The following is a 12,839-nucleotide window of genomic DNA, read 5'->3' as shown; positions in this document are numbered from 1 at the left end:
CCAAGCGATCAAATAATGACCCCATTATCCCATTTATTTAGAAGATCATAGTATTTTAGTTGATTTGATGTCTGCTGTAGTCCTATAATGTTTGTTTTCATATTCACATCAGTTTTTTCTTGTTAAAAAAAAAAAAAACAATACAAACTTATTGTAATTGTGAGCAATTAAAACTTATCAATTTATCAACTCCAAAAAATTTAGTTTTACCAACCCACTGATGTGGAACATTGAAAACACATTTTTTTCATAGACTATGTAATAATATTACAGAAAAAATCATTTAAAAATTAATAACTAAAAAATCATTTAAAAATTACCTTCATTAAAAAAAAAAAAAAAATCAAACCTCAACATATACAGAAAAAATCTACATAATTATTAATCATATATATTCAAAATCTTCCAAATATAATAACTAAAAAATAAAATAGTGTAGTATCAAATCTAGTTTTTAAAAATGGATCAGTTAACAATTTAGAAAAAAACAAAATTAGTAATTCTTGTCCATATTTAATGAGAAAGGGAAAGTGAATTATTTTTTTTGGAAACTAATAATTATTTAAAAGTTTTAAATATTTTAAAATTTGATATATGTATTTAACCTTAATAAGAAAATTTAAAATAGTCTTTTGACCAATTAGATTTTTGATATGAATACTTACAAAAAAGTGTAAAAACCTATTAATATATACTTCCTTTTTAATAGTATAGATAGATTTATAACATAAATAAAAGAAAAATGCCCTAAAATACCATCAAAATAGTTTTTCTTCGCCAAATACCATACATTCCTTATTTTCCGACTAATATCTTTCATTAATAAATATAATGACTCTTTTACCCTTCTATTTTATAAACTCAAATTGTATGTAGATTTTATAAGCTCAAATTATTTTTCCCCAAGAGATATGACGGCACAAACTTTTTCGACGAGATCTTCCGGTTACAATTAGCTCAATCGTCGTCGTTGTCTCTGTCTTCGTCGTCCTCTGACATAGTCAATTCCAAACTCTTCAAGATCGAATCCACAGAGACCAAACAATTGCACTAAGAATTTATCAAGATCAAATATAGCTAAGACAATGGAAAAATTTGTGAATCAAGTAACTATCTAAAAACGGAAAGTAAACAAGTGTTTTTAAGGCAATAGAAAAATATTGGGCGCAGGGAATCTTTAGCGTTTATGATCATGAATTTAGATGATAGATTGGGAAAGCATTAAACACAATTCTTGAACTCAAATTACGGCTGTAAAGCTAACATACTTTTGCAGCGTTAACTATCTATGCAATGAATTTACTAAAACCTAAACCATCGTTTGGATCTAGCAAACCAAGCAAGCAATAACAAGCTCAGGTTTGATTAGTTCACAAGGTGCCTCAACTTCAACTTTCGTTGGCTAAGGTCCACCTTGCTCACCTATGTTCTTTTCAAGCAACTCAACAACACTTTTGGTGCCCCGATGAATTAAACCTAAGATCTTAATCTAGGTGATCAATCTAGCTTAAGCATTAAGGACAAAAATAGATGAAGAACAATAAGATCAATCCCTATTCTAACAAATCTAGCATCAATAAATCATAAAAATCCTTTCTGAAAACCTAAACCCAACAGTGAAATTATTCAGCCATAGAGAAACAGAAACATCAAATCAATGATGAAGATAACATAATTGAATTGTAAAAGAATAGAAAATAGGGTTTAGAAATCTTCTCCCTTCAGCTCTTAATACAAAATAGTCTCAGAAAATAAAGCTTTTGACTCTGGAGGCCGAGCCTCTAACTTAAATATCAAAATAAAACCCTAAAAGTCGGTTTAAAACAAAAAAGGAAAACTTGCTCCGGGTACGGGACTGGTCGATCCCGAATGTGGATCAGCCGATCCTGGATGCTTTTCTGTGTTTTCTCCATCTGCTTGCTAGTCCGATCAGTCTTCACCAAATTGGCTTCAGATCCTTGTTTTCATCCCTAAAACACTTACTTTCCTTCCAAAGTAACCTAGAACCTGTACAGACTCACAAAAGACTAAAAGGACTCTAAAATCACACTTGGACTTAATAAAAGACTCAAAACAAGTGTAAAAACTATGGGCAAAATCCTGTAAAATGCAGACACATCAATTCCCCCGGACTTGAATCTTTGCTTGTTCTCAAGCAAGAACAGACAAAAACTCAAGAACAGAGAAAAGGTTTGAAAGTGGAAACTGACATATTCTCGGGAACCTCTTCTTTGCACTCTTCATCACATCAAATCGAGAAATACTTTCTGTACTCTGCCCATGATTAGGATCAACACTTCCTACTCTGATCTCCACAACCGTAAAGAACCTTCAGCTTCCCCATTGTTGTCTCTCTACATCAGATTAGTAAAAATGTGTGGTCTCGCTGAGGGAATATCGATCACTGAACTTATTGAATCCTTCAACCTTTTATTGCCCAAGACCTCCTACATATGCTCCCTTTCCTCTCTCTTTTCTCACTTCCAAAGGATTGATTTCTCCCTAATTTTCTAGGGTATCATTGTATTTTTTTTATCAATCCTTTGCTCTTTTCTTGCGGACATGTTTCCATGAATTCCGAAAGATGCACGGGTTTACGCACAATCCTCGGTTCACTTTTTTTATTGAGTAATGAAGGGAAGAGAGAGGAGAAGCATACTTTGCGAGGAGATGCATGTCTTGTAAGGCTTAAGGGAGGAATCTTGTCCGATGTATACCAAGTCCCAAGGCAAGAAGTTAAATTCGGTTAAGTCCTTTCAAAGCTAGAGACAACGTCGGGTCAACTTAGTGTCCTCTTCGGTGAGGATCTTTTGGGGCGTGTTGAGGCTACTCATGTTCATTCCAAGTTCATTCCAAATTAGAGGTATAAAAGTAATCATAAGAGTGTTAGTTCAAAGCAGAAATTCCTAAAATTGATCATAGTTTCCCAATTTTTTTTTTGTTTTTTTAAGACTCGATAAAATGACTCAAAATAAAAGAGAAATCAAAAGAAAACAACCAAAGAAAACGACATTAGTAACTTGGAGACATCCCTCCCCCGAACTTACTTCACACTGTCCCGATGTGAAAGCAAAGCCAAGAAAAAGGGACTTCCGACAACAAAAAATAAGAAAAAATGAAAAAGAAAAAGTAAGGACAAGAAACAAAAACCGGTGATCTCGCATCTGGTGTTGGCAAGGGTGGGGACCGATTGGTCTCAGGGTGGGATCGACCGATATGCAACATTATTGAACTTGGAGATACCCGCAGCAAACCAACGGGATCGATCGATCTATAGGAAGGATCGATCGATCCGAAGCTCCTAGAACAAAAAATTTTGCATCTTCTGCGTTTGGAACCTGTTCCTGAAAACACTTAACACCGGACGTGATTTCACCGTAATAAATCATAAAAACAAAACCAAAACCCTAAGACAAATAAAATAAAAGGGTAAGCCAGCACAAACCCCATGGGTTGCCTCCCATAAGCGCTTGTTTAAGGTCTATAGCTTGACCGTGGTTTTAGGTGTCAAGTGATGGGAGGATGAGAATTCATATCAGAACAAACTCTCCAATCCATCAGCTTAAGCTCCAGAACCTTTTTCAGCATACCATCCACTGCTTCTTGGCCTTTCTCTTTAAACTCCGGAGTGAGGTTGGCTTTAACTTTAGAGAAAGGCCGAGATATCCCTTTACACTTCACCTTGTACTCAATGGTGTCTCTAACATATTTCTGGGGTACCAAGGTTATGTGAAGATCTCGGATCACGCTCTATATCTTCGGCTTGTCTCTCTTCTTAACCTTCTTAGACCTCTTCTCAGAAGAATGAGTGTCTCCATCCAGGACTTCGTTGACCTCATTCTTATCAGCACTCTCTCCCATTATCATGACATCCACCTTCTTCTCATGTTCTACAACTAGACAAGAGCCATGTTGTATAGCTTCATTTGCAGTGATTGCGTTGTAGAAGACTTTATCATCAATGTTAGAGAAAGTTATCCTCTTATTAGGCAAGTCAACAACTGCTCCCACGGTTGCTAGGAAAGGTCTCCCAAGAATCAAAGGCATTTCAGAACCCTTGCTCATTTCCACAACATGAAAATCTGTAGCAACCAAGCAACTCCCAACTCGAACATCTAGATTATTAATGAAGCCTTGTAGAGTCATGGTGACAGCATGTGCAAACTTTAGAGAGACCTTAGAAGCCTTCATATCATCAATCCCCAACCTCTCTGCAACAGCCTTAGACATTACATTCACACTAGATCCAATGTCTCAAAGGGAGTCCTCAAAGTTCACTCCTAAGATGGAGCATGGAACAACAAATTTTCCTGGATCTTCTAACTTGGGTAGTCTTTTCAAAAATGGAGCATGAATGTTCTTTTCTCTAGCCAAAAACACCTTAACCTCCTCCAAATCATTTTCTGCAACCACAACATCATTGTGAACCTTCTTAAACAAAGAGATATGCTTTATTGCCTCTGTAAAAGGAATGTCAGCGATGAACTCACTTATAACTTCTTTGTACCGATTATACTTCTTTTCATCTAGAGGTTTCTTCACATGTCTTCTTGGAAAAGGAATTTGTGGCCTATAGGGCTTTGGTTCCACAAGAAGTGATTCCTTGGAATCTGCATCAGGAACAACTGAGCTGGGTTTTCCCATACCTGTAACAGGGACTGACTGGTCTGGACGTGGAGCGGTCGATCTAGGACTTTTTGAAACTGGTTCTGCGTCATTGACGGGATCGATCGATCTATAAGGGGGATCGGTCGATCCAACTTCTCTGGGGATCAAACTCGAATTATCAGAATGGATGGGACCGGCTGGTCTAGTCTCAGGATTGATCGATCCCGTCTCTGCGGAAGCCAAACATGAGTTGATCACAGCACAACTCAGCCCATCTTCGATCCCACCATGGAGTGTTATAGCATTACATGACTCTTTGTTCTTAAAGCTAGAAGAAATAACAAAGACTCTCTTATCGATGGAATCAACACGTGAACTCAACCTCTCAAATTTCCCATTCAAATCATTGTACATGCTATCAATCTTGACATTAATCTCAGCAGAACTTTTCTTATGGCCTTCCAACAGTGCTTGCATCATCAATTCGAGTTTGTTATCTTGTGGAGTTGTAGATGGGGCTTGGTATCCTTGGACATTTGAGCTACTAAATCCAGCACCTTTGTTCTGAAATCCTTGCAAGAAGTTACCTTGTTGATTATGTGGAGGATACACTTGATCTTGAGGCTTCTCAACGTTGGTGCTTATGTAGGAGAGATGAGGATTATTTCTATAATTCTGATTAAACCCATGCATCTGATAGTTCCCTTGTCCTCCTACATAGTTCAGCTCATCTGTCCCCTCAAAACCTGAATTTACTCTAACTTGCTGATACGCACCCGTCTGCCCGTCGCACATGTTGACAGCTTGCTGATCTCTCTTCAAAAGAAGGTCTACCTTGGCAGTGAGACTCTTAATAACATCTGAATTCACGGAGCTAACAACACGCATAGAACGATCATACTCATGGCTATGATTGCAGTTACTCGCTGCAAGGTTTTCGATCAAGAGGTTTGCTTCAGCGGCAGTGTTAGTAGAAAAATCTCCTCTGCTGGCAGTATCGAGTGCCATCTGGTACTTGTGGTCAATTCCTCCATAGAAGATGTTCATAAGATTCTCTTGTGAAAAGCCATGATGAGGACAGTCCCTCATATACTCCTTGAATCTCTCCCACACTTCACAAAAAGACTCTGTACCACCTTGTGAGAAGGTAGTGATCTTGCTCCTTAACATAGCTGATTGTGACTTAGTGTAGAAGTGGTTTAAAAACGCTGCTCTACATTGCTCCCAAGTAGTGAGTGATCCTCGGTCCCAAATATTTAGCCATCTCAAAGCCTTATCTCCTAAAGAGAATTGGAACAAAGTCAACATGAGGTAATCATATGGAACTCCATTAGACCTTGTCGTACTAGCCAATCTTTCAAAAGCTTCAATATGGTCTGATGCTAATCCATTAAACACACGATTATGGACCAAATTGATCAGGCTATGCTTGATCTCATAATCATGTCTCGCAGGAGCAGGAGGTTGAATCGCAGATCGATTTGCAAATAGCCTGTTGTGAGCTTCTTCATCCCTCAAAGTGGCTCGTCTTGCTGGTGGATTCAACTCAGTTGCATTATGCTCTTGTGGTGCAAGAGGAGGAGGCGGAATAATAACCTCTTGAGGGTTAGGCTGGCGACCATCTGGATTCTGTCCATCCTCCATCTTGTCAGCTTTAGCTTTTGCCTTTCTGTTTTCTCGTTCAAGTAGGGCTAACTCTTCGTTTGGCAGATTACGCAAATCAGTAGGCTTGTGGCTTCTTGTTTGGATGCACCTGAAACACAAGAGAAAGAACACAAGAAATAATTAGTAAATAAAAATAAAATAAATCTTAGACTAAATTTAAATCTAGAATCTCAAAGGCAATCATTTTGGTCCCCGGCAACGGCGCCAAATTGATCAACAGGTCAATTAAAACCTAATGCGTACTCCACCACGATCTAGTGGTATCGTTGTAACACTTCAGGATCGAATCCACAGAGACTAAACAACTACACTAAGAAATTATCAAGATCAAATATAGCTAAGACAATGGAAAAGTTTGTGAATCAAGTAACTATCTAAAAACGGAAAGTAAACAAGTGTTTTTAAGGCAATAGAGAAATATTGGGTGAAGGGAATATTTAGGGTTTATGATCACGAATTTAGATGATAGATTGGAAAAGCATTAAACACAATTCTTGAACTCAAATTACGGCTATAAAGCTAACCTACTTTTGCAGTGTTAACTATCTATGCAATGAATTCACTAAACCCTAAACCATCGTTTGGATCTAGCAAACCAAGCAAGCAATAACAAGTTCAGGTTTGATTAGTTCACAAAGTGCCTCAACTTCAACTTTCGTTGGCTAAGGTCCACCTTGCTCACCTATGTTCTTTTCAAGCAACTCAACAACACTTTTGGTGCCCCCAGGAATTGAACCTAAGATCTTAATCTAGGTGATCAATCTAGCTTAAGCATTAAGAACAACAATAGATGAAGAACAATAAGATCAATCCCTATTCTAACAAATCTAGCATCAATAAATCAGAAAAACCCTTTCTGAAACCCTAAACCCAACAGTGAAATTGCTCAGCCATAGAGAAACAGAAACATCAAATCAATGATGAAGATAACATAATTGAATTGCAAAAGAATAGAAAATAGGGTTTAGAAATCTTCTCCCTTCAGCTCTCAATACAAAATAGTCTCAGAAAATAAAGCTTTTGTCTCTGGAGACCGAGCCTCTAACTTAAATATCAAAATAAAACCCTAAAAGTCGGTTTAAAACAAAAAAAAGGAAAACTTGCTTCGGGTATGGGACTGGTCGATCCCGAATGCGGATCAGACACATCAACCCCGAGCTGGCCCTGCAGGGCATCGATCCTAACCCCTCACCGTGGAAAGGAAACTACATTCAAATCCACCAGTGGGTTATTGGTGCCAGGCGTTCCTTGAACCCTGGTCCGCACCCTTTAACAACCTTCCCACAGGACAAGCTGTCACCGATTGATCTACACCCCGACCGCCATCTCTTAGTGGGGCCCATGTCCAATCCCAATCCATAGGTCCACCTTCCTTAATGGGCCTCACGTCCTCTCACTAGGCCTGTGAGCCTATTCATTTCCGACGGTCAGTTTGCTACATCCAGGAGGCTTTAGAGACTTGTTATCGTCCCTACAAATCACCACATGATCTTTTCCTCTGTTTTGTCCTCACTCACACAGTTCCGTCAGTCACTTTCCGGAAGGTCACCTATCCTGAGACTACTCCAGCTCAAGCACGCATAACTCTGGAGTTCTCTCAGGCCCCTTAACCGAAAAGATAAGTGCACTTTGGTGACATAAGTGGTCAAATCAATTCGTTTAATGCTCTCTGCAAGTCTCTGAAACTGGGATGTCACAATTCACCCCCACTAATAGATCGCAACGTCCTCGTTGCGCACCAAGACCGTCACCCCCGACGGTGTGAGCCCACTTGCTTCCACACGCGTCTGGGTTTGGTTCTGATACCAATTGTAACGCCTCGACAGCCATCTCTTAGTGGGCCCTATGTTTAATCCCAATCCATTGTCCCACCTTCCTTAATGGGCCTCACGTCCTCTCACTAGGCCCGTGAGCCCATCCATATCCGACGGTCAGTTTGCTACGTCTGGGAGGCTTTAAAGACTTGTTACCGTCCCTACAAATCACCACATGATCTTTCCATGTGTTTTGTCCTCACTCACAAAGTTCCGTCAGTCACTTCCCGGAAGGTCAACCAACCTGAGACTACTCCAGCTCAAGCACGCTTAACTCTGGAGTTCTCTCCGGCTCCTTGACTGAAAAGATAAGTGCACTTTGGTGACATAGGTGGTCAAAACAATTCTTTTAAACCTCTCCGCAAGTTTCTGAAACCGGGATGTCACAATTCACCCCCACTAACAGATTGCAACGTCCTCTTTACGCACCAAGACCGTCACCCCCGACGGTGTGAGCCCACTTGACTCCACACGCATCTGGGTTCGGCTCTGATACCAATTGTAACGCTCCAACCACCATTTCTTAGTGGGTCCCATGTCCAATCCCAGTCCATAGGCCCACCTTCCTTAATGGACCTCACGTCCTTTCACTAAGCCCGTGAGCCCTTCCATATCCGACGGTCAGTTTGCTACGTCCGGGAGGTTTTAAAGACTTGTTACCGTCCCTACAAATCACCACATGATATTTCCCTTTGTTTTGTCCTCACTCACACAGTTCCGTCAGTCACTTCCCGGAAGGTCACCAATCCTGAGACTACTCCAGCTCAAGCACGCTTAACTCTGGAGTTCCCTCAGAGCCCTTGACCGAAAAGATAAGTGCACTTTGGTGACATAGGTGGTCAAATCAATTCTTTTAAACCTCTCCGCAAGTTTCTGAAATTGGGATTGCACAATTCACCCCCACTAACAGATCGCAACGTCCTCGTTGCGCACCAAGACCTTCACCCCTGATGGTGTGAGCCCACTTGACTCCACACGTTTCTGGGTTTGGCTCTGATACCAATTGTAACGCCCCGACCGCCATCTCTTAGTGGGCCCCATGTCCAATCCCAGTCCATAGGCTCACCTTCCTTAACGGGCCTCACGTCCTCTCACTAGGCCCGTGAGCCCATCCATATCTGACGGTCAGTTTGCTACGCCCGGGATGTTTTAAAGACTTGTTACCATCCCTACAAATCACCACATGATCTTTCCCTGTGTTTTGTCCTCACTCACACAGTTCCGTCAGTCACTTCCCGGAAGGACACCCATCCTGAGACTACTCCAGCTCAAGCACGCTTAACTCTGGAGTTCTCTCAGGCCCCTTGACCGAAAAGATAAGTGCACTTTGGTGACATAGATGGTCAATCAATTCTTTTAAACCTCTCTGCAAGTCTCTGAAACCGGGATGTCACAGTTCCACTCAATTCGCAAGCTCCATTTCGTAGTGGTCGATCGCAAAGTGTTTTCTAACTAGCTTGATTAGTTTTTCGAATCTTAGAGATGTGGATTAGGTCGTGACTATGATTGAGTTATACTCGGTTTGTGGGAAGTGGAAACAAAACAATAGAGGAGTCTAGGATTTTGCAATTGATTTCAAAAAAGGAGGATCTTTTAGTGAAGTAGATGATAAAGTCACATATAAGGTTTTAGTTGAGATAGTAATTGAAGATTTTGGACTTGATTGTTTAGTGAATGATACCAAACTTAGCTATAGGCTTTGTTCAAGGATGAATTTGATGGTAGAAGATTCTCCATCAATGTCTTTTTGGAATGATCGTCAAGTACTGAAACGACCGCACCTGGATTCTCAATCCTCACATAGGATTCACGGGAAAATGATCTCACCGGAACCCCATAAATCCGACGAGACCACCGGCGTAGAAATTGCTCCTTGCAAAAACTTGCACAAATACACCAAACCCCACCTAATCTTGTTACTGAGTCGCACAACCAACCATCCCTAGCGACCGAGTAACAAGAGAGGTGGGCTGGAATACTTTATTCCGTCCAGCCACGGAAACCCTTTTCTGATGAACCCTTTGATCCACAAGCTTAGCTTGAACCCCGCACTCCTAAGCTATAACTTGGTTCTCCAACCACCATGACTTAATACCATAAGCCATAAAAGCTCCTGCAAGGTTCCAGCTCGTACCGAGCTTGTTGGCTCACCCAACAATACAATTTACAACAATATAATACTATACAAAACCTTCATATCGTCATTCGAATAAAACACAAACTAACCGTTCAATTGGCAATTATACCGTTGGATATGGAGCCAGTACTATCAAGAGTCCTACACCAATCTTTGTGGTCAGACAGAACGATATTGATATTGGGATGTGTCGATCCTAGTTGCAACTGGAAGATGCATGCAACGAAGCTCAAGTCATCTGATTTCTTTGTAGTGATTAAGTAGATGGGCGAACAGAATTGTGATACAACATACAGGAATGCGAAACACATGCAAGCCACTGCCAAACTGCTTGGTTCTTTTATCTGCTGTCATTTTGCAGAAAAGAAGGCTGGACTCAAACCTAAACAGATAAGTGAGAGAGTTAGATTAGATCATGATGTTCATATAAAATACAAAAAAGCTTGGAGAGCAAAAGAGGCAGCTCAGATTTTGGTTAGAGGCACCCCTGAGGACAATTACCACAACATAGAAAAATGGTTGTTAATGGCTAAGGAAATAAATCCAGGATCAGTTGTTTATCTTGAGATGGATTCTGGTATTAAATTTAAATATGTGTTTATTGTGATAACATCATTATTTTACTCATATTAGCTATAGTTTTCATATGCATTTAGGAAGAGTTTGATAAGATTTCAGATAGAAAAGTTATATTATCAATTATTTCAGATTTTAAGAAGGTTTTACAGGTTTTATAGCAAATTGGATCAAAAGATAAGGATAACATTTTTCGGAATAGATTCAGAGCTTTACAGAACGGGACACTTTTCAAGAACATTCAGAACTCAAATGATATCGTTCTTGGTGTCTCTGGAAAGCTGGAAGAGTCATCTTTCTTCTCAAAGTGGAATCAAGTCAATCCGTTCAGCCATCCGGAAGATATGCCCGATTTATCGAGACGTGTTATAAACCGATGTAAAGAGAAGCAATCAGCCGATAGGTTTTTATTGAAGGCCTGACTAGCAACCATGACGGCGGCCCATTCCAAGCCTCAAAAATGGTCCAAAACTCTCTTTCGCCGCCCCTTTTCCTACTCTCAAGAAGAAAATACGCTTTTACCTTTACAAATCTTAATCTAAGATAAGACCCTATAAATACTCTTGAAGACCTAGGGTTTCAAAGTGTGCTTCCTTTGTGCCTCTTAGTTATTCACCCACACCACCAGCAGCAGCCCTAGAGACGACCAGAGACTCTTCCACAGCCGTCAAAGCTCGTCCTCTCTCAGCTTCTCTTAGAAGCCATCGCCCTTCACCTTGGAAGTCACTAATCTCTACTCTTTCTAATCTATTTTATACTTTCATCGCTCTTGGGATACATGTTACTTTTGTGACAACTAGAGAAGTTTCCTTTGAACTTCTTTTGTTATTTGATTTGTTTTTGATGCTATACTTTATAATATCAATTTTGTTTCTTTGCATCATGAGCGAGTAGTTTTTTTGTTGGGTTTTATGGGGTGATTCAAGGGGAATTTATGGTTCGCTTTAATTAGGTTGTTAGATCTTATTTTTGGTTTTATATTAGAGTTCTTTTGGGATACCTTTATCTTAATGCATGTTCTTGGATTGATCACCAAGTGTTGATCTAGAGAATGTGAGCGCTAACCACGTTATCCTACTTCTCCGAACTAGTGTTATATCGAAACCTCACGTCGTAACCTGCATAAGCTGAGTTACGGAGTTTGGTGAATGTATCAAACTTATTTAACTAGCACCTGCGTAAGTTGAGTAACGGAGTATGAAGACTTTATACTTTCATTCTGTAATAATAGTTTGTTAGTTCATTAGTGTTTCGTAGTTGAGAACCTAGACCGAAATTAGTATTTACTTGTTAGAGCACTCAGTATTGCTTAGAACCATGAACACCCAGAGATGACTCCCAAACGCCCAACGCCTTAGTCTTATAGTTTTAAGCCGCTTTTATTTACGCTTTCTTTATTTGCAATAGATATTAGGAAAACCAAAACCCCCAACTCTTATTTAGTCTTAGCCATAGTTCTTTCTCTTTTAACTCAATTTGTGTTAGCTATTACTCTCTGTGGGATCGATCCTAATATACTAAATTGATTAAATGTGCACTTTCAGTTGTCGTGTGGTCTTTTCAGGTAAAAGATTTGGAGTGAAAAATCACACACATCAAAGCTTTTTGGTGTTCCCCTATGCGGGAGAAATAACATTAATGAACCAGCAGATATTGGAAAAACAACAATTATTGTTAACCAAGGAAAATCTTTCGTGGTAAAGACAAGATACACCAGGTCCAAAGAACGCGTACTCAAAAAAAATATATAAATAAAAAATATAATTTAACTGAACCGATCAGAAATAAAAGGAAGACCATCCCTTCGATCGGTATTCCTGCTTTGCGCGCCGCGGACGAGAGCCAAACGGATACAAAAAGGGCGAGAACCGAATAAAGTATAAAGGTCAGCATGTATCCTGTTAGCGTGCGTTTCTCCATTGTCGGGGAGTAACTAGCTGCCCATTGAATTTGATAAAAAGTTTCATCTAAGATACTTTGAATTTTTCGATTTTAATTTTTAGTTTTCTTGTTTTTCGATAACCTCTATTTTCCCTTTT

At 39.7% G+C, this 12,839-nt stretch overlaps 1 non-coding gene across 1 annotated transcript; it reads left to right on the top strand.

The window, feature by feature from the left end:
* The first annotated feature begins 5,671 nt into the window (after positions 1 to 5,671).
* LOC147926546 (small nucleolar RNA R71) lies at positions 5,672 to 5,778 on the top strand. Its single transcript, XR_015583193.1, has one exon. It is a non-coding gene; the product is annotated as a small nucleolar RNA R71 (small nucleolar RNA).
* The last annotated feature ends 7,061 nt before the right edge of the window (positions 5,779 to 12,839 follow it).

This window comes from Camelina sativa, chromosome 15 (genome assembly GCF_030686135.1).
Source record: "Camelina sativa cultivar CO46 ecotype springtype chromosome 15, ASM3068613v1".
Lineage (NCBI taxonomy): Eukaryota > Viridiplantae > Streptophyta > Magnoliopsida > Brassicales > Brassicaceae > Camelina > Camelina sativa.
Note: the sequence above shows the minus strand (reverse complement) of the source record. Positions and strands in the feature narration are given on the sequence as shown.